Source organism: Carassius carassius, chromosome 22 (assembly GCF_963082965.1).
Source record: "Carassius carassius chromosome 22, fCarCar2.1, whole genome shotgun sequence".
In the NCBI taxonomy this organism is placed as follows: domain Eukaryota; kingdom Metazoa; phylum Chordata; class Actinopteri; order Cypriniformes; family Cyprinidae; genus Carassius; species Carassius carassius.
Window position 1 is genome coordinate 22,204,333 of NC_081776.1, and position 20,712 is coordinate 22,225,044.

The 20,712-nt window shown below is 49.0% G+C and overlaps 19 non-coding genes across 19 annotated transcripts; 10 read left to right on the forward strand and 9 right to left on the reverse strand.

Moving 5' to 3' along the window:
* Positions 1-1,625: 1,625 nt before the first annotated feature.
* On the reverse strand, positions 1,626-1,708 carry trnal-cag (transfer RNA leucine (anticodon CAG)). The gene has a single exon. It is a non-coding gene; the product is annotated as a tRNA-Leu (tRNA).
* Positions 1,709-1,804: 96 nt separating this feature from the next.
* On the forward strand, positions 1,805-1,878 carry trnam-cau (transfer RNA methionine (anticodon CAU)). The gene has a single exon. It is a non-coding gene; the product is annotated as a tRNA-Met (tRNA).
* A 1,204-nt stretch (positions 1,879-3,082) lies between these two features.
* On the reverse strand, positions 3,083-3,165 carry trnal-cag (transfer RNA leucine (anticodon CAG)). Its single transcript has one exon. It is a non-coding gene; the product is annotated as a tRNA-Leu (tRNA).
* A 96-nt stretch (positions 3,166-3,261) lies between these two features.
* Positions 3,262-3,335, forward strand: trnam-cau (transfer RNA methionine (anticodon CAU)). The gene has a single exon. It is a non-coding gene; the product is annotated as a tRNA-Met (tRNA).
* A 1,919-nt stretch (positions 3,336-5,254) lies between these two features.
* Positions 5,255-5,337, reverse strand: trnal-cag (transfer RNA leucine (anticodon CAG)). Its single transcript has one exon. It is a non-coding gene; the product is annotated as a tRNA-Leu (tRNA).
* A 96-nt stretch (positions 5,338-5,433) lies between these two features.
* Positions 5,434-5,507, forward strand: trnav-cac (transfer RNA valine (anticodon CAC)). The gene has a single exon. It is a non-coding gene; the product is annotated as a tRNA-Val (tRNA).
* A 1,205-nt stretch (positions 5,508-6,712) lies between these two features.
* On the reverse strand, positions 6,713-6,795 carry trnal-cag (transfer RNA leucine (anticodon CAG)). Its single transcript has one exon. It is a non-coding gene; the product is annotated as a tRNA-Leu (tRNA).
* A 96-nt stretch (positions 6,796-6,891) lies between these two features.
* Positions 6,892-6,965, forward strand: trnam-cau (transfer RNA methionine (anticodon CAU)). Its single transcript has one exon. It is a non-coding gene; the product is annotated as a tRNA-Met (tRNA).
* Positions 6,966-9,279: 2,314 nt separating this feature from the next.
* On the reverse strand, positions 9,280-9,362 carry trnal-cag (transfer RNA leucine (anticodon CAG)). The gene has a single exon. It is a non-coding gene; the product is annotated as a tRNA-Leu (tRNA).
* Positions 9,363-9,458: 96 nt separating this feature from the next.
* On the forward strand, positions 9,459-9,532 carry trnam-cau (transfer RNA methionine (anticodon CAU)). Its single transcript has one exon. It is a non-coding gene; the product is annotated as a tRNA-Met (tRNA).
* Positions 9,533-11,653: 2,121 nt separating this feature from the next.
* trnav-cac (transfer RNA valine (anticodon CAC)) lies at positions 11,654-11,727 on the forward strand. The gene has a single exon. It is a non-coding gene; the product is annotated as a tRNA-Val (tRNA).
* A 1,942-nt stretch (positions 11,728-13,669) lies between these two features.
* On the reverse strand, positions 13,670-13,752 carry trnal-cag (transfer RNA leucine (anticodon CAG)). Its single transcript has one exon. It is a non-coding gene; the product is annotated as a tRNA-Leu (tRNA).
* An 88-nt stretch (positions 13,753-13,840) lies between these two features.
* On the forward strand, positions 13,841-13,922 carry trnam-cau (transfer RNA methionine (anticodon CAU)). Its single transcript has one exon. It is a non-coding gene; the product is annotated as a tRNA-Met (tRNA).
* A 1,918-nt stretch (positions 13,923-15,840) lies between these two features.
* On the reverse strand, positions 15,841-15,923 carry trnal-cag (transfer RNA leucine (anticodon CAG)). Its single transcript has one exon. It is a non-coding gene; the product is annotated as a tRNA-Leu (tRNA).
* Positions 15,924-16,019: 96 nt separating this feature from the next.
* trnam-cau (transfer RNA methionine (anticodon CAU)) lies at positions 16,020-16,093 on the forward strand. Its single transcript has one exon. It is a non-coding gene; the product is annotated as a tRNA-Met (tRNA).
* Positions 16,094-18,012: 1,919 nt separating this feature from the next.
* Positions 18,013-18,095, reverse strand: trnal-cag (transfer RNA leucine (anticodon CAG)). Its single transcript has one exon. It is a non-coding gene; the product is annotated as a tRNA-Leu (tRNA).
* Positions 18,096-18,191: 96 nt separating this feature from the next.
* trnav-cac (transfer RNA valine (anticodon CAC)) lies at positions 18,192-18,265 on the forward strand. Its single transcript has one exon. It is a non-coding gene; the product is annotated as a tRNA-Val (tRNA).
* Positions 18,266-19,470: 1,205 nt separating this feature from the next.
* On the reverse strand, positions 19,471-19,553 carry trnal-cag (transfer RNA leucine (anticodon CAG)). Its single transcript has one exon. It is a non-coding gene; the product is annotated as a tRNA-Leu (tRNA).
* A 96-nt stretch (positions 19,554-19,649) lies between these two features.
* On the forward strand, positions 19,650-19,723 carry trnam-cau (transfer RNA methionine (anticodon CAU)). Its single transcript has one exon. It is a non-coding gene; the product is annotated as a tRNA-Met (tRNA).
* The last annotated feature ends 989 nt before the right edge of the window (positions 19,724-20,712 follow it).

The window sequence follows — 20,712 nt, forward strand, 5'->3', positions numbered from 1 at the left end:
GGGGCAAAAGGCCACAGCTCCTCTTCAGGGCAGGTGAAATGATGTTTTGTGGAAAACTGTGAGGTTCCAGGTAAATTCCCTGAATCTCATCCAGCGACATTGCGTGTAGACCCGTGCCATCCTTTTATATACAATGAAGTGAAAATTCTGCATTCATGCTGACTAACACTGAATGAAGGCAGTAATAGCATCCCTCTCATATTCATGTAACACATGGCCACATCCTCCTGAGGTTTTGTGAAGTTTCAAAGGCCATATTGCTGCACTGGCCCGGTCCTGCAGATTTGCCTTATACAAAGTTCGGAAGATTAGACCCTTCCGATCAGAGCAGCCACACAACTCCTTGTCCAAGCTCTTTGTTTTCTCCAGACTGGGCTACTGTTATGCTCCCTTGGCGGGTCTTCCGGCACGTACTATCAAGCCTCTGCAACTGATCCAGGATGATGCAGCGAGAGTGGTATTAAATGAGCCAAAGAAAGCCAACGTCACTCCTCTCTTCATAATTTTGCACTGGCTACCAATAGCTGTTCGCATCAGATTCAAGATACTGATGTTTGCCTACAAGATAACCACTGGCTCTGCAGCAATATACCTAAAGTCGCTGGTTCAGACCTATGCTTGCGTTCTGCAAGGGACTGAGTTTGACACCCGTGGCTAAGAAAGAAAGAGTGAGGTTCTCTGTCCCCTTCCGTGTGGGTTTCCCTGTGTCTCCTGCGGGCAAAATGCCACAGCTCCTCTTCAGGGCAGGTGAAATGAGGTTTTGTGGAAAACTGTGAGGTTCCAGGTAAATTCCCTGAATCTCATCCAGCGACATTGCGTGTAGACCCGTGCCATCCTTTCATATACAATGAAGTGAAAATTCCGCATTCATGCTGGCTAACACTGCATGAAGGCAGTAATAGAATCCCTCTCATATTCATGTAACACATGGCCACGTCGTCCTGAGGTTTTGTGAAGTTTCAAAGGCCATATTGCTGCACTGGCCCGGTCCTGCAGATTTGCCTTATACAACGTTCGGGAGATTAGACCCTTCCGATCAGAGCAGGCCACACAACTCCTTGTCCAAGCTCTTTGTTTTCTCCAGACTGGGCTACTGTTATGCTCCCTTGGCGGGTCTTCCGGCACGTACTATCAAGCCTCTGCAACTGATCCAGGATGCAGCAGCGAGAGTGGTCTTCAACGAGCCAAAGAAAGCCCACGTCACACCTCTCTTCATAATTTTGCACTGGCTACCAATAGCTGTTCGCATCAGATTCAAGATACTGATGTTTGCCTACAAGATAACCACTGGCTCTGCAGCAATATACCTAAAGTCGCTGGTTCAGACCTATGCTTGCGTTCTGCAAGTGAACGACGCCTCGTGGTGCCATCCCAAAGAGGCACAAAATCACTCTCAAGGACCTTTTCCTGGACTGTTCCCAGCTGGTGGATCGGCTTGCCTATCTCAATTCAATCAGCGGAGGCTTTAACCATTTTCAAAAAGTGTCTAAAAACTCATCCTTGTCTTCAACTTCTGCCCAATGAATACTAGCATTTGCCAAATGCTGTGTTTTGTCAAAGTTAACGCCCTGCTGGCTCAACGTAGCAGAAGACTGAAGTCTCTGTCTGCAGCCAAAGGATAGATCTGTCAGAAGTGGGATTCGAACCGACACCTCCAGGGGAGACTGCGACCTGAACGCAGCGCCTTAGACCGCTCGGCCATCCTGACACACTTGGTTGGCTAGGGATGGCCTGTTGGAGCCACACCTGAATGCACGGATCTAGAAGCTACTTATTCTCTGTTTGGGCGCCCTTTAGCCCACAAGCCTCGTTGGCGCAGTTAGGCAGCGCGTCAGTCTCATAATCTGAAGGTCGTGAGTTCGAGCCTCACACGGGGCAGAGTGGTGCTTTTTTCTGATCACTGAGAGCGCTTAGACCAGGGGTATCAAACTAAATTCCTTTAGGGCCCGAGCCCTGTAGAGTGTTCTTCCATCCCTTCTCAAACACACAAGGCATGTAGTTTTCAAATGAGCCTGAAGGCCATGATTAGTTGGATCAGGTGTGTTCAATCAGGCTTGAATCTAAACTCTGCAGGTCTCCGGCCTTCCAGGGACTGAGTTTGACACCCGTGGCTTAGAAAAAAGGGTGAGGTTCTCTGTCCCCTTCCGTGTGGGTTTCCCTGTGTCTCCTGGGGGCAAAAGGCCACAGCTCCTCTTCAGGGAAGGTGAAATGATGTTTTGTGGAAAACTGTGAGGTTCCAGGTAAATTCCCTGAATCTCATCCAGCGACATTGCGTGTAGACCCGTGCCATCCTTTTGTACACAATGAAGTGAAAATACTGCATTCATGCTGGCTAACACTGAATGAAGGCAGTAATAGCATCCCTCTCATATTCATGTAACACATGGCCACATCCTCCTGAGGTTTTGTGAAGTTTCAATGGCCATATTGCTGCACTGGCCCGGTCATGCAGATTTGCCTTATACAAAGTTCGGAAGATTAGACCCTTCCGATCAGAGCAGGCCACACAACTCCTTGTCCAAGCTCTTTGTTTTCTCCAGACTGGGCTACTGTTATGCTCCCTTGGCGGGTCTTCCGGCACGTACTATCAAGCCTCTGCAACTGATCCAGGATGCAGCAGCGAGAGTGGTCTTAAACGAGCCAAAGAAAGCCCACGTCACACCTTTCTTCATAATTTTGCACTGGCTACCAATAGCTGTTCGCATCAGATTCAAGATACTGATGTTTGCCTAAAAGATAACCACTGGCTCTGCAGCAATATACCTAAAGTCGCTGGTTCAGACCTATGCTTGCGTTCTGCAAGTGAACGACGCCTTGTGGTGCCATCCCAAAGAGGCACAAAATCACTCTCAAGGACCTTTTCCTGGACTGTTCCCAGCTGGTGGATCGGCTTGCCTATCTCAATTCAATCAGCGGAGGCTTTAACCATTTTCAAAAAGTGTCTAAAAACTCATCCTTGTCTTCAACGGCTGCCCAATGAATACTAGCATTTGCCAAAATGCTGTGTTTTGTCAAAGTTAACATCCTGCTGGCTCAACGTAGCAGAAGACTGAAGTCTCTGTCTGCAGCCAAAGGATAGATCTGTCTGAAGTGGGATTAGAACCCACGCCTCCAGGGGAGACTGCGACCTGAACGCAGCGCCTTAGACCGCTCGGCCATCCTGACACCCTTGATTGGCTAGGGATGGCCTGTTGGAGCCACACCTGAATGCAAGGATCTAGAAGCTACTTATTCTCTGTTTGGGCGCCCTTTATCCCACAAGCCTCGTTGGCGCAGTTAGGCAGCGCGTCAGTCTCATAATCTGAAGGTCGTGAGTTCGAGCCTCACACGGGGCAGAGTGGTGCTTTTTCTCTGATCACTGAGAGCGCTTAGACCAGGGGTATCAAACTAAATTCCTTTAGGGCCCGAGCCCTGTAGAGTGTTGTTCCAACCCTTCTCAAACACACAAGGCATGTAGTTTTCAAATGAGCCTGAAGGCCATGATTAGTTGGATCAGGTGTGTTCAATCAGGCTTGAATCTAAACTCTGCAGGTCTCCGGCCTTCCAGGGACTGAGTTTGACACCCGTGGATTAGAAAGAAAGAGTGAGGTTCTCTGTCCCCTTCCGTGTGGGTTTCCCTGTGTCTCCTGGGGGCAAAAGGCCACAGCTCCTCTTCAGGGCAGGTGAAATGATGTTTTGTGGAAAACTGTGAGGTTCCAGGTAAATTCCCTGAATCTCATCCAGCGACATTGCGTGTAGACCCGTGCCATCCTTTTATATACAATGAAGTGAAAATTCTGCATTCATGCTGACTAACACTGAATGAAGGCAGTAATAGCATCCCTCTCATATTCATGTAACACATGGCCACATCCTCCTGAGGTTTTGTGAAGTTTCAAAGGCCATATTGCTGCACTGGCCCGGTCCTGCAGATTTGCCTTATACAAAGTTCGGAAGATTAGACCCTTCCGATCAGAGCAGCCACACAACTCCTTGTCCAAGCTCTTTGTTTTCTCCAGACTGGGCTACTGTTATGCTCCCTTGGCGGGTCTTCCGGCACGTACTATCAAGCCTCTGCAACTGATCCAGGATGAAGCAGCGAGAGTGGTATTAAATGAGCCAAAGAAAGCCCACGTCACACCTCTCTTCATAATTTTGCACTGGCTACCAATAGCTGTTCGCATCAGATTCAAGATACTGATGTTTGCCTACAAGATAACCACTGGCTCTGCAGCAATATACCTAAATTCACTGGTTCAGACCTATGCTTGCGTTCTGCAAGGGACTGAGTTTGACACCCGTGGCTAAGAAAGAAAGAGTGAGGTTCTCTGTCCCCTTCCGTGTGGGTTTCCCTGTGTCTCCTGGGGGCAAAATGCCACAGCTCCTCTTCAGGGCAGGTGAAATGAGGTTTTGTGGAAAACTGTGAGGTTCCAGGTAAATTCCCTGAATCTCATCCAGCGACATTGCTTGTAGACCCGTGCCATCCTTTCATATACAATGAAGTGAAAATTCTGCATTCATGCTGGCTAACACTGCATGAAGGCAGTAATAGAATCCCTCTCATATTCATGTAACACATGGCCACGTCGTCCTGAGGTTTTGTGAAGTTTCAAAGGCCATATTGCTGCACTGGCCCGGTCCTGCAGATTTGCCTTATACAACGTTCGGGAGATTAGACCCTTCCGATCAGAGCAGGCCACACAACTCCTTGTCCAAGCTCTTTGTTTTCTCCAGACTGGGCTACTGTTATGCTCCCTTGGCGGGTCTTCCGGCACGTACTATCAAGCCTCTGCAACTGATCCAGGATGCAGCAGCGAGAGTGGTCTTCAACGAGCCAAAGAAAGCCCACGTCACACCTCTCTTCATAATTTTGCACTGGCTACCAATAGCTGTTCGCATCAGATTCAAGATACTGATGTTTGCCTACAAGATAACCACTGGCTCTGCAGCAATATACCCAAAGTCGCTGGTTCAGACCTATGCTTGCGTTCTGCAAGTGAACGACGCCTCGTGGTGCCATCCCAAAGAGGCACAAAATCACTCTCAAGGACCTTTTCCTGGACTGTTCCCAGCTGCTGGATCGGCTTGCCTATCTCAATTCAATCAGCGGAGGCTTTAACCATTTTCAAAAAGTGTCTAAAAACTCATCCTTGTCTTCAACGCCTGCCCAATGAATACTAGCATTTGCCAAATGCTGTGTTTTGTCAAAGTTAACGCCCTGCTGGCTCAACGTAGCAGAAGACTGAAGTCTCTGTCTGCAGACAAAGGATAGATCTGTCAGAAGTGGGATTCGAACCCACGCCTCCAGGGGAGACTGCGACCTGAACACAGCGCCTTAGACCGCTCGGCCATCCTGACACACTTGGTTGGCTAGGGATGGCCTGTTGGAGCCACACCTGAATGCACGGATCTAGAAGCTACTTATTCTCTGTTTGGGCGCCCTTTAGCCCACAAGCCTCGTTGGCGCAGTTAGGCAGCGCGTCAGTCTCACAATCTGAAGGTCGTGAGTTCGAGCCTCACACGGGGCAGAGTGGTGCTTTTTTTCTGATCACTGAGAGCGCTTAGACCAGGGGTATCAAACTAAATTCCTTTAGGGCCCGAGCCCTGTAGAGTGTTCTTCCAACCCTTCTCAAACACACAAGGCATGTAGTTTTCAAATGAGCCTGAAGGCCATGATTAGCTGGATCAGGTGTGTTCAATCAGGCTTGAATTTAAACTCTGCAGGTATCCGGCCTTCCAGGGACTGAGTTTGACACCCGTGGCTTAGAAAGAAAGAGTGAGTTTCTCTGTCCCCTTCCGTGTGGGTTTCCCTGTGTCTCCTGGGGGCAAAAGGCCACAGCTCCTCTTCAGGGCAGGTGAAATGATGTTTTGTGGAAAACTGTGAGGTTCCAGGTAAATTCCCTGAATCTCATCCAGCGACATTGCGTGTAGACCCGTGCCATCCTTTCATATACAATGAAGTGAAAATTCTGCATTCATGCTGGCTAACACTGCATGAAGGCAGTAATAGAATCCCTCTCATATTCATGTAACACATGGCCACGTCGTCCTGAGGTTTTGTGAAGTTTCAAAGGCCATATTGCTGCACTGGCCCGGTCCTGCAGATTTGCCTTATACAACGTTCGGGAGATTAGACCCTTCCGATCAGAGCAGGCCACACAACTCCTTGTCCAAGCTCTTTTTTTTCTCCAGACTGGGCTACTGTTATGCTCCCTTGGCGGGTCTTCCGGCACGTACTATCAAGCCTCTGCAACTGATCCAGGATGCAGCAGCGAGAGTGGTCTTAAACGAGCCAAAGAAAGCCCACGTCACACCTTTCTTCATAATTTTGCACTGGCTACCAATAGCTGTTCGCATCAGATTCAAGATACTGATGTTTGCCTAAAAGATAACCACTGGCTCTGCAGCAATATACCTAAAGTCGCTGGTTCAGACCTATGCTTGCGTTCTGCAAGTGAACGACGCCTCGTGGTGCCATCCCAAAGAGGCACAAAATCACTCTCAAGGACCTTTTCCTGGACTGTTCCCAGCTGGTGGATCGGCTTGCCTATCTCAATTCAATCAGCGGAGGCTTTAACCATTTTCAAAAAGTGTCTAAAAACTCATCCTTGTCTTCAACGCCTGCCCAATGAATACTAGCATTTGCCAAATGCTGTGTTTTGTCAAAGTTAACATCCTGCTGGCTCAACGTAGCAGAAGACTGAAGTCTCTGTCTGCAGCCAAAGGATAGATCTGTCAGAAGTGGGATTCGAACCCACGCCTCCAGGAGAGACTGCGACCTGAACGCAGCGCCTTAGACCGCTCGGCCATCCTGACACCCTTGATTGGCTAGGGATGGCCTGTTGGAGCCACACCTGAATGCAAGGATCTAGAAGCTACTTATTCTCTGTTTGGGCGCCCTTTATCCCACAAGCCTCGTTGGCGCAGTTAGGCAGCGCGTCAGTCTCATAATCTGAAGGTCGTGAGTTCGAGCCTCACACGGGGCAGAGTGGTGCTTTTTTTCTGATCACTGAGAGCGCTTAGACCAGGGGTATCAAACTAAATTCCTTTAGGGCCCGAGCCCTGTAGAGTGTTGTTCCAACCCTTCTCAAACACACAAGGCATGTAGTTTTCAAATGAGCCTGAAGGCCATGATTAGTTGGATCAGGTGTGTTCAATCAGGCTTGAATCTATACTCTGCAGGTCTCCGGCCTTCCAGGGACTGAGTTTGACACCCGTGGCTTAGAAAGAAAGAGTGAGGTTCTCTGTCCCCTTCCGTGTGGGTTTCCCTGTGTCTCCTGGGGGCAAAAGGCCACAGCTCCTCTTCGGGGAAGGTGAAATGATGTTTTGTGGAAAACTGTGAGGTTCCAGGTAAATTCCCTGAATCTCATCCAGCGACATTGCGTGTAGACCCGTGCCATCCTTTTGTACACAATGAAGTGAAAATACTGCATTCATGCTGGCTAACACTGAATGAAGGCAGTAATAGCATCCCTCTCATATTCATGTAACACATGGCCACATCCTCCTGAGGTTTTGTGAAGTTTCAATGGCCATATTGCTGCACTGGCCCGGTCCTGCAGATTTGCCTTATACAAAGTTCGGAAGATTAGACCCTTCCGATCAGAGCAGGCCACACAACTCCTTGTCCAAGCTCTTTGTTTTCTCCAGACTGGGCTACTGTTATGCTCCCTTGGCGGGTCTTCCGGCACGTACTATCAAGCCTCTGCAACTGATCCAGGATGCAGCAGCGAGAGTGGTCTTAAACGAGCCAAAGAAAGCCCACGTCACACGTTTCTTCATAATTTTGCACTGGCTACCAATAGCTGTTCGCATCAGATTCAAGATACTGATGTTTGCCTACAAGATAACCACTGGCTCTGCAGCAATATACCTAAAGTCGCTGGTTCAGACCTATGCTTGCGTTCTGCAAGTGAACGACGCCTCTTGGTGCCATCCCAAAGAGGCACAAAATCACTCTCAAGGACCTTTTCCTGGACTGTTCCCAGCTGGTGGATCGGCTTGCCTATCTCAATTCAATCAGCGGAGGCTTTAACCATTTTCAAAAAGTGTCTAAAAACTCATCCTTGTCTTGAGTTCGAGCCTCACACGGGGCAGAGTGGTGCTATTTTCTGATCACTGAGAGTACTTAGACCAGGGGTATCAAACTAAATTCCTTTAGGGCCCGAGCCCTGTAGAGTGTTGTTCCAACCCTTCTCAAACACACAAGGCATGTAGTTTTCAAATGAGCCTGAAGGCCATGATTAGTTGGATCAGGTGTGTTCAATCAGGCTTGAATCTAAACTCTGCAGGTCTCCGGCCTTCCAGGGACTGAGTTTGACACCCGTGGCTTAGAAAGAAAGAGTGAGGTTCTCTGTCCCCTTCCGTGTGGGTTTCCCTGTGTCTCCTGGGGGCAAAAGGCCACAGCTCCTCTTCAGGGAAGGTGAAATTATGTTTTGTGGAAAACTGTGAGGTTCCAGGTAAATTCCCTGAATCTCATCCAGCGACATTGCGTGTAGACCCGTGCCATCCTTTTATATACAATGAAGTGAAAATTCTGCATTCATGCTGGCTAACACTGAATGAAGGCAGTAATAGCATCCCTCTTATATTCATGTAACACATGGCCACATCCTCCTGAGGTTTTGTGAAGTTTCAATGGCCATATTGCTGCACTGGACCGGTCCTGCAGATTTGCCTTATACAAAGTTCGGAAGATTAGACCCTTCCGATCAGAGCAGGCCACACAACTCCTTGTCCAAGCTCTTTGTTTTCTCCAGACTGGGCTACTGTTATGCTCCCTTGGCGGGTCTTCCGGCACGTACTATCAAGCCTCTGCAACTGATCCAGGATGCAGCAGCGAGAGTGGTCTTAAACGATCCAAAGAAACCCCACGTCACACCTTTCTTCATAATTTTGCACTGGCTACCAATAGCTGTTCGCATCAGATTCAAGATACTGATGTTTGCCTACAAGATAACCACTGGCTCTGCAGCTATATACCTAAAGTCGCTGGTTCAGACCTATGCTTGCATTCTGCAAGTGAACGACGCCTCGTGGTGCCATCCCAAAGAGGCACAAAATCACTCTCAAGGACCTATTCCTGGACTGTTCCCAGCTGGTGCATCGGCTTGCCTATCTCAATTCGAGCAGCGGAGGCTTTAACCATTTTCAAAAAGTGTCTAAAACCTCATCCTTGTCTTCAACGCCTGCCCAATGAATACTAGCATTTGCCAAATGCTGTGATTTGTCAAAGTTAACATCCTGCTGGCTCAACGTAGCAGAAGACTGAAGTCTCTGTCTGCAGCCAAAGGATAGATCTGTCAGAAGTGGGATTCGAACCCACACCTCCAGGGGAGACTGCGACCTGAACGCAGCACCTTAGACCGCTCGGCCATCCTGACACACTTGGTTGGCTAGGGATGGCCTGTTGGAGCCACACCTGAATGCACGGATCTAGAAGCTACTTATTCTCTGTTTGGGCGCCCTTTAGCCCACAAGCCTCGTTGGCGCAGTTAGGCAGCGCGTCAGTCTCATAATCTGAAGGTCGTGAGTTCGAGCCTCACACGGGGCAGAGTGGTGCTTTTTTCTGATCACTGAGAGCGCTTAGACCAGGGGTATCAAACTAAATTCCTTTAGGGCCCGAGCCCTGTAGAGTGTTCTTCCAACCCTTCTCAAACACACAAGGCATGTAGTTTTCAAATGAGCCTGAAGGCCATGATTAGTTGGATCAGGTGTGTTCAATCAGGCTTGAATCTATACTCTGCAGGTCTCCGGCCTTCCAGGGACTGAGTTTGACACCCGTGGCTTAGAAAGAAAGAGTGAGGTTCTCTGTCCCCTTCCGTGTGGGTTTCCCTGTGTCTCCTGGGGGCAAAAGGCCACAGCTCCTCTTCGGGGAAGGTGAAATGATGTTTTGTGGAAAACTGTGAGGTTCCAGGTAAATTCCCTGAATCTCATCCAGCGACATTGCGTGTAGACCCGTGCCATCCTTTTGTACACAATGAAGTGAAAATACTGCATTCATGCTGGCTAACACTGAATGAAGGCAGTAATAGCATCCCTCTCATATTCATGTAACACATGGCCACATCCTCCTGAGGTTTTGTGAAGTTTCAATGGCCATATTGCTGCACTGGCCCGGTCCTGCAGATTTGCCTTATACAAAGTTCGGAAGATTAGACCCTTCCGATCAGAGCAGGCCACACAACTCCTTGTCCAAGCTCTTTGTTTTCTCCAGACTGGGCTACTGTTATGCTCCCTTGGCGGGTCTTCCGGCACGTACTATCAAGCCTCTGCAACTGATCCAGGATGCAGCAGCGGGAGTGGTCTTAAACGAGCCAAAGAAAGCCCACGTCACACGTTTCTTCATAATTTTGCACTGGCTACCAATAGCTGTTCGCATCAGATTCAAGATACTGATGTTTGCCTACAAGATAACCACTGGCTCTGCAGCAATATACCTAAAGTCGCTGGTTCAGACCTATGCTTGCGTTCTGCAAGTGAAAAACACCTCGTCGTTCCAGGGACTGAGTTTGACACCCGTGGCTAAGAAAGAAAGAGTGAGGTTCTCTGTCCCCTTCCGTGTGGGTTTCCCTGTGTCTCCTGGGGGCAAAATGCCACAGCTCCTCTTCAGGGCAGGTGAAATGAGGTTTTGTGGAAAACTGTGAGGTGCCAGGTAAATTCCCTGAATCTAATCCAGCGACATTGCGTGTAGACCCGTGCCATCCTTTCATATACAATGAAGTGAAAATTCTGCATTCATGCTGGCTAACACTGCATGAAGGCAGTAATAGAATCCCTCTCATATTCATGTAACACATGGCCACGTCGTCCTGAGGTTTTGTGAAGTTTCAAAGGCCATATTGCTGCACTGGCCCGGTCCTGCAGATTTGCCTTATACAACGTTCGGGAGATTAGACCCTTCCGATCAGAGCAGGCCACACAACTCCTTGTCCAAGCTCTTTGTTTTCTCCAGACTGGGCTATTGTTATGCTCCCTTGGTGGGTCTTCCGGCACGTACTATCAAGCCTCTGCAACTGATCCAGGATGCAGCAGCGAGAGTGGTCTTCAACGAGCCAAAGAAAGCCCACGTCACACCTCTCTTCATAATTTTGCACTGGCTACCAATAGCTGTTCCCATCAGATTCAAGATACTGATGTTTGCCTACAAGATAACCACTGGCTCTGCAGCAATATACCTAAAGTCGCTGGTTCAGACCTATGCTTGCGTTCTGCAAGTGAACGACGCCTCGTGATGCTATCCCAAAGAGGCACAAAATCACTCTCAAGGACCTTTTCCTGGACTGTTCCCAGCTGGTGGATCGGCTTGCCTATCTCATTTCAATCAGCGGAGGCTTTAACCATTTTCAAAAAGTGTCTAAAACCTCATCCTTGTCTTCAACGCCTGCCCAATGAATACTAGCATTTGCCAAATGCTGTGATTTGTCAAAGTTAACATCCTGCTGGCTCAACGTAGCAGAAGACCTAAGTCTCTGTCTGCAGCCAAAGGACAGATCTGTCAGAAGTGGGATTCGATCCCACGCCTCCAGGGGAGACTGCGACCTGAAAGCAGCGCCTTAGATTGCTCGGCCATCCTGACACCCTTGATTGGATAGAGATGGCCTGTTGGAGCCACACCTGAATGCAAGGATCTAGAAGCTACTTATTCTCTGTTTGGGCGACCTTTATCCCACAAGCCTCGTTGGCGCAGTTAGGCAGCGCGTCAGTCTCACAATCTGAAGGTCGTGAGTTTGAGCCTCACACGGGGCAGAGTGGTGCTTTTTTTCTGATCACTGAGAGCGCTTAGACCAGGGGTATCAAACTAAATTCCTTTAGGGCCCGAGCCCTGTAGAGTGTTGTTCCAACCCTTCTCAAACACACAAGGCATGTAGTTTTCAAATGAGCCTGAAGGCCATGATTAGTTGGATCAGGTGTGTTCAATAAGGCTTGAATCTAAATTCTGCAGGTCTCCGGCCTTCAAGGGACTGAGTTTGACACCCGTGGATTAGAAAGAAAGAGTGAGGTTCTCTGTCCCCTTCCGTGTGGGTTTCCCTGTGTCTCCTGGGGGCAAAAGGCCACAGCTCCTCTTCAGGGCAGGTGAAATGATGTTTTGTGGAAAACTGTGAGGTTCCAGGTAAATTGCCTGAATCTCATCCAGCGACATTGCGTGTAGACCCGTGCCATCCTTTTATATACAATGAAGTGAAAATTCTGCATTCATGCTGGCTAACACTGAATGAAGGCAGTAATAGCATCCCTCTCATATTCATGTAACACATGGCCACATCCTCCTGAGGTTTTGTGAAGTTTCAAAGGCCATATTGCTGCACTGGCCCGGTCCTGCAGATTTGCCTTATACAAAGTTCGGAAGATTAGACCCTTCCGATCAGAGCAGGCCACACAACTCCTTGTCCAAGCTCTTTGTTTTCTCCAGACTGGGCTACTGTTATGCTCCCTTGGCGGGTCTTCCGGCACGTACTATCAAGCCTCTGCAACTGATCCAGGATGCAGCAGCGAGAGTGGTCTTAAACGAGCCAAAGAAAGCCCACGTCACACCTCTCTTCATAATTTTGCACTGGCCACCAATAGCTGTTCGCATCAGATTCAAGATACTGATGTTTGCCTACAAGATAACCACTGGCTCTGCAGCAATATACCTAAAGTCGCTGGTTCAGACCTATGCTTGCGTTCTGCAAGTGAACAACACCTCGTCGTTCCAGGGACTGAGTTTGACACCCGTGGCTAAGAAAGAAAGAGTGAGGTTCTCTGTCCCCTTCCGTGTGGGTTTCCCTGTGTCTCCTGGGGGCAAAATGCCACAGCTCCTCTTCAGGGCAGGTGAAATGAGGTTTTGTGGAAAACTGTGAGGTGCCAGGTAAATTCCCTGAATCTAATCCAGCGACATTGCGTGTAGACCCGTGCCATCCTTTCATATACAATGAAGTGAAAATTCTGCATTCATGCTGGCTAACACTGCATGAAGGCAGAAATAGAATCCCTCTCATATTCATGTAACACATGGCCACGTCGTCCTGAGGTTTTGTGAAGTTTCAAAGGCCATATTGCTGCACTGGTCGGTCCTGCAGATTTCCCTTATACAACGTTCGGGAGATTAGACCCTTCCGATCAGAGCAGGCCACACAACTCCTTGTCCAAGCTCTTTGTTTTCTCCAGACTGGGCTATTGTTATGCTCCCTTGGTGGGTCTTCCGGCACGTACTATCAAGCCTCTGCAACTGATCCAGGATGCAGCAGCGAGAGTGGTCTTCAACGAGCCAAAGAAAGCCCACGTCACACCTCTCTTCATAATTTTGCACTGGCTACCAATAGCTGTTCCCATCAGATTCAAGATACTGATGTTTGCCTACAAGATAACCACTGGCTCTGCAGCAATATACCTAAAGTCGCTGGTTCAGACCTATGCTTGCGTTCTGCAAGTGAACGACGCCTCGTGATGCTATCCCAAAGAGGCACAAAATCACTCACAAGGACCTTTTCCTGGACTGTTCCCAGCTGGTGGATCGGCTTGCCTATCTCAATTCAATCAGCGGAGGCTTTAACCATTTTCAAAAAGTGTCTAAAAACTCATCCTTGTCTTCAACGCCTGCCCAATGAATACTAGCATTTGCCAAATGCTGTGTTTTGTCAAAGTTAACGCCCTGCTGGCTCAACGTAGCAGAAGACCTAAGTCTCTGTCTGCAGCCAAAGGATAGATCTGTCAGAAGTGGGATTCGAACCCACGCCTCCAGGGGAGACTGCGACCTGAACGCAACGCCTTAGACCGCTCGGCCATCCTGACACACTTGGTTGGCTAGGGATGGCCTGTTGGAGCCACACCTGAATGCACGGATCTAGAAGCTACTTATTCTCTGTTTGGGCGCCCTTTAGCCCACAAACGTCGTTGGCACAGTTAGGCAGCGCGTCAGTCTCATAATCTGAAGGTCGTGAGTTCGAGCCTCACACGGGGCAGAGTGGTGCTTTTTTCTGATCACTGAGAGCGCTTAGACCAGGGCTATCAAACTAAATTCCTTTAGGGCCCGAGCCCTGTAGAGTGTTGTTCCAACCCTTCTCAAACACACAAGGCATGTAGTTTTCAAATGAGCCTGAAGGCCATGATTAGTTGGATCAGGTGTGTTCAATCAGGCTTGAATCTAAACTCTGCAGGTCTCCGGCCTTCCAGGGACTGAGTTTGACACCCGTGGCTTAGAAAGAAAGAGTGAGGTTCTCTGTCCCCTTCCGTGTGGGTTTCCCTGTGTCTCCTGGGGGCAAAAGGCCACAGCTCCTCTTCAGGGCAGGTGAAATGATGTTTTGTGGAAAACTGTGAGGTTCCAGGTAAATTCCCTGAATCTCATCCAGCGACATTGCGTGTAGACCCGTGCCATCCTTTCATATACAATGAAGTGAAAATTCTGCATTCATGCTGGTTAACACTGAATGAAGGCAGTAATAGCATCCCTCTCATATTCATGTAACACATGGCCACATCCTCCTGAGGTTTTGTGAAGTTTCAAAGGCCATATTGCTGCACTGGCCCGGTCCTGCAGATTTGCCTTATACAAAGTTCGGAAGATTAGACCCTTCCGATCAGAGCAGCCACACAACTCCTTGTCCAAGCTCTTTGTTTTCTCCAGACTGGGCTACTGTTATGCTCCCTTGGCGGGTCTTCCGGCACGTGCTATCAAGCCTCTGCAACTGATCCAGGATGAAGCAGCGAGAGTGGTATTAAGTGAGCCAAAGAAAGCCCACGTCACACCTCTCTTCATAATTTTGCACTGGCTACCAATAGCTGTTCGCATCAGATTCAAGATACTGATGTTTGCCTACAAGATAACCACTGGCTCTGCAGCAATATACCTAAAGTCGCTGGTTCAGACCTATGCTTGCTTTCTGCAAGGGACTGAGTTTGACACCCGTGGCTAAGAAAGAAAGAGTGAGGTTCTCTGTCCCCTTCCGTGTGGGTTTCCCTGTGTCTCCTGGGGGCAAAATGCCACAGCTCCTCTTCAGGGCAGGTGAAATGAGGTTTTGTGGAAAACTGTGAGGTTCCAGGTAAATTCCCTGAATCTCATCCAGCGACATTGCGTGTAGACCCGTGCCATCCTTTCATATACAATGAAGTGAAAATTCCGCATTCATGCTGGCTAACACTGCATGAAGGCAGTAATAGAATCCCTCTCATATTCATGTAACACATGGCCACGTCGTCCTGAGGTTTTGTGAAGTTTCAAAGGCCATATTGCTGCACTGGCCCGGTCCTGCAGATTTGCCTTATACAACGTTCGGGAGATTAGACCCTTCCGATCAGAGCAGGCCACACAACTCCTTGTCCAAGCTCTTTGTTTTCTCCAGACTGGGCTACTGTTATGCTCCCTTGGCGGGTCTTCCGGCACGTACTATCAAGCCTCTGCAACTGATCCAGGATGCAGCAGCGAGAGTGGTCTTCAACGAGCCAAAGAAAGCCCACGTCACACCTCTCTTCATAATTTTGCACTGGCTACCAATAGCTGTTCGCATCAGATTCAAGATACTGATGTTTGCCTACAAGATAACCACTGGCTCTGCAGCAATATACCTATAGTCGCTGGTTCAGACCTATGCTTGCGTTCTGCAAGTGAACGACGCCTCGTGGTGCCATCCCAAAGAGGCACAAAATCACTCTCAAGGACCTTTTCCTGGACTGTTCCCAGCTGGTGGATCGGCTTGCCTATCTCAATTCAATCAGCGGAGGCTTTAACCATTTTCAAAAAGTGTCTAAAAACACATCCTTGTCTTCAACTTCTGCCCAATGAATACTAGCATTTGCCAAATGCTGTGTTTTGTCAAAGTTAACGCCCTGCTGGCTCAACGTAGCAGAAGACTGAAGTCTCTGTCTGCAGCCAAAGGATAGATCTGTCAGAAGTGGGATTCGAACCCACGCCTCCAGGGGAGACTGCGACCTGAACGCAGCGCCTTAGACCGCTCGGCCATCCTGACACACTTGGTTGGCTAGGGATGGCCTGTTGGAGCCACACCTGAATGCACGGATCTAGAAGCTACTTATTCTCTGTTTGGGCGCCCTTTAGCCCACAAGCCTCGTTGGCGCAGTTAGGCAGCGCGTCAGTCTCATAATCTGAAGGTCGTGAGTTCGAGCCTCACACGGGGCAGGGTGGTGCTTTTTTCTGATCACTGAGAGCGCTTAGACCAGGGGTATCAAACTAAATTCCTTTAGGGCCCGAGCCCTGTAGAGTGTTCTTCCAACCCTTCTCAAACACACAAGGCATGTAGTTTTCAAATGAGCCTGAAGGCCATGATTAGCTGGATAAGGTGTGTTCAATCAGGCTTGAATCTAAACTCTGCAGGTATCCGGCCTTCCAGGGACTGAGTTTGACACCCGTGGCTTAGAAAGAAAGAGTGAGTGTCTCTGTCCCCTTCCGTGTGGGTTTCCCTGTGTCTCCTGGGGGCAAAAGGCCACAGCTCCTCTTCAGGGCAGGTGAAATGATGTTTTGTGGAAAACTGTGAGGTTCCAGGTAAATTCCCTGAATCTCATCCAGCGACATTGCGTGTAGACCCGTGCCATCCTTTTATATACAATGAAGTGAAAATTCTGCATTCATGCTGGCTAACACTGAATGAAGGCAGTAATAGCATCCCTCTCATATTCATGTAACACATGGCCACATCCTCCTGAGGTTTTGTGAAGTTTCAAAGGCCATATTGCTGCACTGGCCCGGTCCTGCAGATTTGCCTTATACAAAGTTCGGAAGATTAGACCCTTCCGATCAGAACAGGCCACACAACTCCTTGTCCAAGCTCTTTGTTTTCTCCAGACTGGGCTACTGTTATGCTCCCTTGGCGGGTCTTCCGGCACGTACTATCAAGCCTCTGCAACTGATCCAGGATGCAGCAGCGAGAGTGGTCTTAAACGAGCCAAAGAAAGCCCACGTCACACCTCTCTTCATAATTTTGCACTGGCTACCAATAGCTGTTCGCATCAGATTCAAGATACTGATGTTTGCCTACAAGATAACCACTGGCTCTGCAGCAATATACCTAAAGTCGCTGGTTCAGACCTATGCTTGCGTTCTGCAAGGGACTGAGTTTGACACCCGTGGCTAAGAAAGAAAGAGTGAGGTTCTCTGTCCCCTTCCGTGTGGGTTTCCCTGTGTCTCCTGGGGGCAAAATGCCACAGCTCCTCTTCAGGGCAGGTGAAATGAGGTTTTGTGGAAAACTGTGAGCTTCCAGGTAAATTCCCTGAATCTCATCCAGCGACATTGCGTGTAGACCCGTGCCGTCCTTTCATATACAATGAAGTGAAAATTCTGCATTCATGCTGGCCAACACTGCATGAAGGCAGTAATACAATCCTTCTCATATTCATGTAACACATGGCCACGTCGTCCTGAGGTTTTGTGAAGTTTCAATGGCCATATTGCTGCACTGGCCCGGTCCTGCAGATTTGCCTTATACAAAGTTCGGAAGATTAGACCCTTCCGATCAGAGCAGGCCACACAACTCCTTGTCCAAGCTCTTTGTTTTCTCCAGACTGGGCTACTGTTATGCTCCCTTGGCGGGTCTTCCGGCACGTACTATCAAGCCTCTGCAACTGATCCAGGATGCAGCAGCGAGAGTGGTCTTAAACGAGCCAAAGAAAGCCCACGTCACACCTTTCTTCATAATTTTGCACTGGCTACCAATAGCTGTTCGCATCAGTTTCAAGATTCTGATGTTTGCCTAAAAGATAACCACTGGCTCTGCAGCAATATACCTAAAGTCGCTGGTTCAGACCTATGCTTGCGTTCTGCAAGTGAACGACGCCTCGTGGTGCCATCCCAAAGAGGCACAAAATCACTCTCAAGGACCTTTTCCTGGACTGTTCCCAGCTGGTGGATCGGCTTGCCTATCTCAATTCAATCAGCGGAGGCTTTAACCATTTTCAAAAAGTGTCTAAAAACTCATCCTTGTCTTCAACGCCTGCCCAATGAATACTAGCATTTGCCAAATGCTGTGTTTTGTCAAAGTTAACATCCTGCTGGCTCAACGTAGCAGAAGACTGAAGTCTCTGTCTGCAGCCAAAGGATAGATCTGTCAGAAGTGGGATTCGAACCCACACCTCCAGGGGAGACTGCGACCTGAACGCAGCGCCTTAGACCGCTCGGCCATCCTGACACACTTGGTTGGCTAGGGATGGCCTGTTGGAGCCACACCTGAATGCACGGATCTAGAAGCTACTTATTCTCTGTTTGGGCGCCCTTTAGCCCCCAAGCCTCGTTGGCGCAGTTAGGCAGCGCGTCAGTCTCACAATCTGAAGGTCGTGAGTTCGAGCCTCACACGGGGCAGAGTGGTGCTTTTTTCTGATCACTGAGAGCGCTTAGACCAGGGGTATCAAACTAAATTCCTTTAGGGCCCGAGCCCTGTAGAGTGTTCTTCCAACCCTTCTCAAACACACAAGGCATGTAGTTTTCAAATGAGCCTGAAGGCCATGATTAGTTGGATCAGGTGTGTTCAATCAGGCTTGAATCTAAACTCTGCAGGTCTCCGGCCTTCCAGGGACTGAGTTTGACACCCGTGGCTTAGAAAGAAAGAGTGAGGTTCTCTGTCCCCTTCCGTGTGGGTTTCCCTGTGTCTCCTGGGGGCAAAATGCCACAGCTCCTCTTCAGGGCAGGTGAAATGAGGTTTTGTGGAAAACTGTGAGGTTCCAGGTAAATTCCCTGAATCTCATCCAGCGACATTGCGTGTAGACCCGTGCCATCCTTTCATATACAATGAAGTGAAAATTCCGCATTCATGCTGGCTAACACTGCATGAAGGCAGTAATAGAATCCCTCTCATATTCATGTAACACATGGCCACGTCGTCCTGAGGTTTTGTGAAGTTTCAAAGGCCATATTGCTGCACTGGCCCGGTCCTGCAGATTTGCCTTATACAACGTTCGGGAGATTAGACCCTTCCGATCAGAGCAGGCCACACAACTCCTTGTCCAAGCTCTTTGTTTTCTCCAGACTGGGCTACTGTTATGCTCCCTTGGCGGGTCTTCCGGCACGTACTATCAAGCCTCTGCAACTGATCCAGGATGCAGCAGCGAGAGTGGTCTTCAACGAGCCAAAGAAAGCCCACGTCACACCTCTCTTCATAATTTTGCACTGGCTACCAATAGCTGTTCGCATCAGATTCAAGATACTGATGTTTGCCTACAAGATAACCACTGGCTCTGCAGCAATATACCCAAAGTCGCTGGTTCAGACCTATGCTTGCGTTCTGCAAGTGAACGACGCCTCGTGGTGCCATCCCAAAGAGGCACAAAATCACTCTCAAGGACCTTTTCCTGGACTGTTCCCAGCTGGTGGATCGGCTTGCCTATCTCAATTCAATCAGCGGAGGCTTTAACCATTTTCAAAAAGTGTCTAAAATCTCATCCTTGTCTTCAACGGCTGCCCAATGAATACTAGCATTTGCCAAAATGCTGTGTTTTGTCAAAGTTAACATCCTGCTGGCTCAACGTAGCAGAAGACTGAAGTCTCTGTCTGCAGCCAAAGGATAGATCTGTCAGAAGTGGGATTCGAACCCACGCCTCCAGGGGAGACTGCGACCTGACCACAGCGCCTTAGACCGCTCGGCCATCCTGACACCCTTGATTGGCTAGGGGTGGCCTGTTGGAGCCACACCTGAATGCAAGGATCTAGAAGCTACTTATTCTCTGTTTGGGCGCCCTTTATCCCACAAGCCTCGTTGGCGCAGTTAGGCAGCGCGTCAGTCTCATAATCTGAAGGTCGTGAGTTCGAGCCTCACACGGGGCAGAGTGGTGCTTTTTTTCTGATCACTGAGAGCGCTTAGACCAGGGGTATCAAACTAAATTCCTTTAGGGCCCGAGCCCTGTAGAGTGTTGTTCCAACCCTTCTCAAACACACAAGGCATGTAGTTTTCAAATGAGCCTGAAGGCCATGATTAGTTGGATCAGGTGTGTTCAATCAGGCTTGAATCTAAACTCTGCAGGTCTCCGGCCTTCCAGGGACTGAGTTTGACACCCGTGGCTAAGAAAGAAAGAGTGAGGTTCTCTGTCCCCTTCCGTGTGGGTTTCCCTGTGTCTCCTGGGGGCAAAATGCCACAGCTCCTCTTCAGGGCAGGTGAAATGAGGTTTTGTGGAAAACTGTGAGGTTCCAGGTAAATTCCCTGAATCTCATCCAGCGACATTGCGTGTAGACCCGTGCCATCCTTTCATATACAATGAAGTGAAAATTCCGCATTCATGCTGGCTAACACTGCATGAAGGCAGTAATAGAATCCCTCTCATATTCATGTAACACATGGCCACGTCGTCCTGAGGTTTTGTGAAGTTTCAAAGGCCATATTGCTGCACTGGCCCGGTCCTGCAGATTTGCCTTATACAACGTTCGGGAGATTAGACCCTTCCGATCAGAGCAGGCCACACAACTCCTTGTCCAAGCTCTTTGTTTTCTCCAGACTGGGCTACTGTTATGCTCCCTTGGCGGGTCTTCCGGCACGTACTATCAAGCCTCTGCAACTGATCCAGGATGCAGCAGCGAGAGTGGTCTTCAACGAGCCAAAGAAAGCCCACGTCACACCTCTCTTCATAATTTTGCACTGGCTACCAATAGCTGTTCGCATCAGATTCAAGATACTGATGTTTGCCTACAAGATAACCACTGGCTCTGCAGCAATATACCCAAAGTCGCTGGTTCAGACCTATGCTTGCGTTCTGCAAGTGAACGACGCCTCGTGGTGCCATCCCAAAGAGGCACAAAATCACTCTCAAGGACCTTTTCCT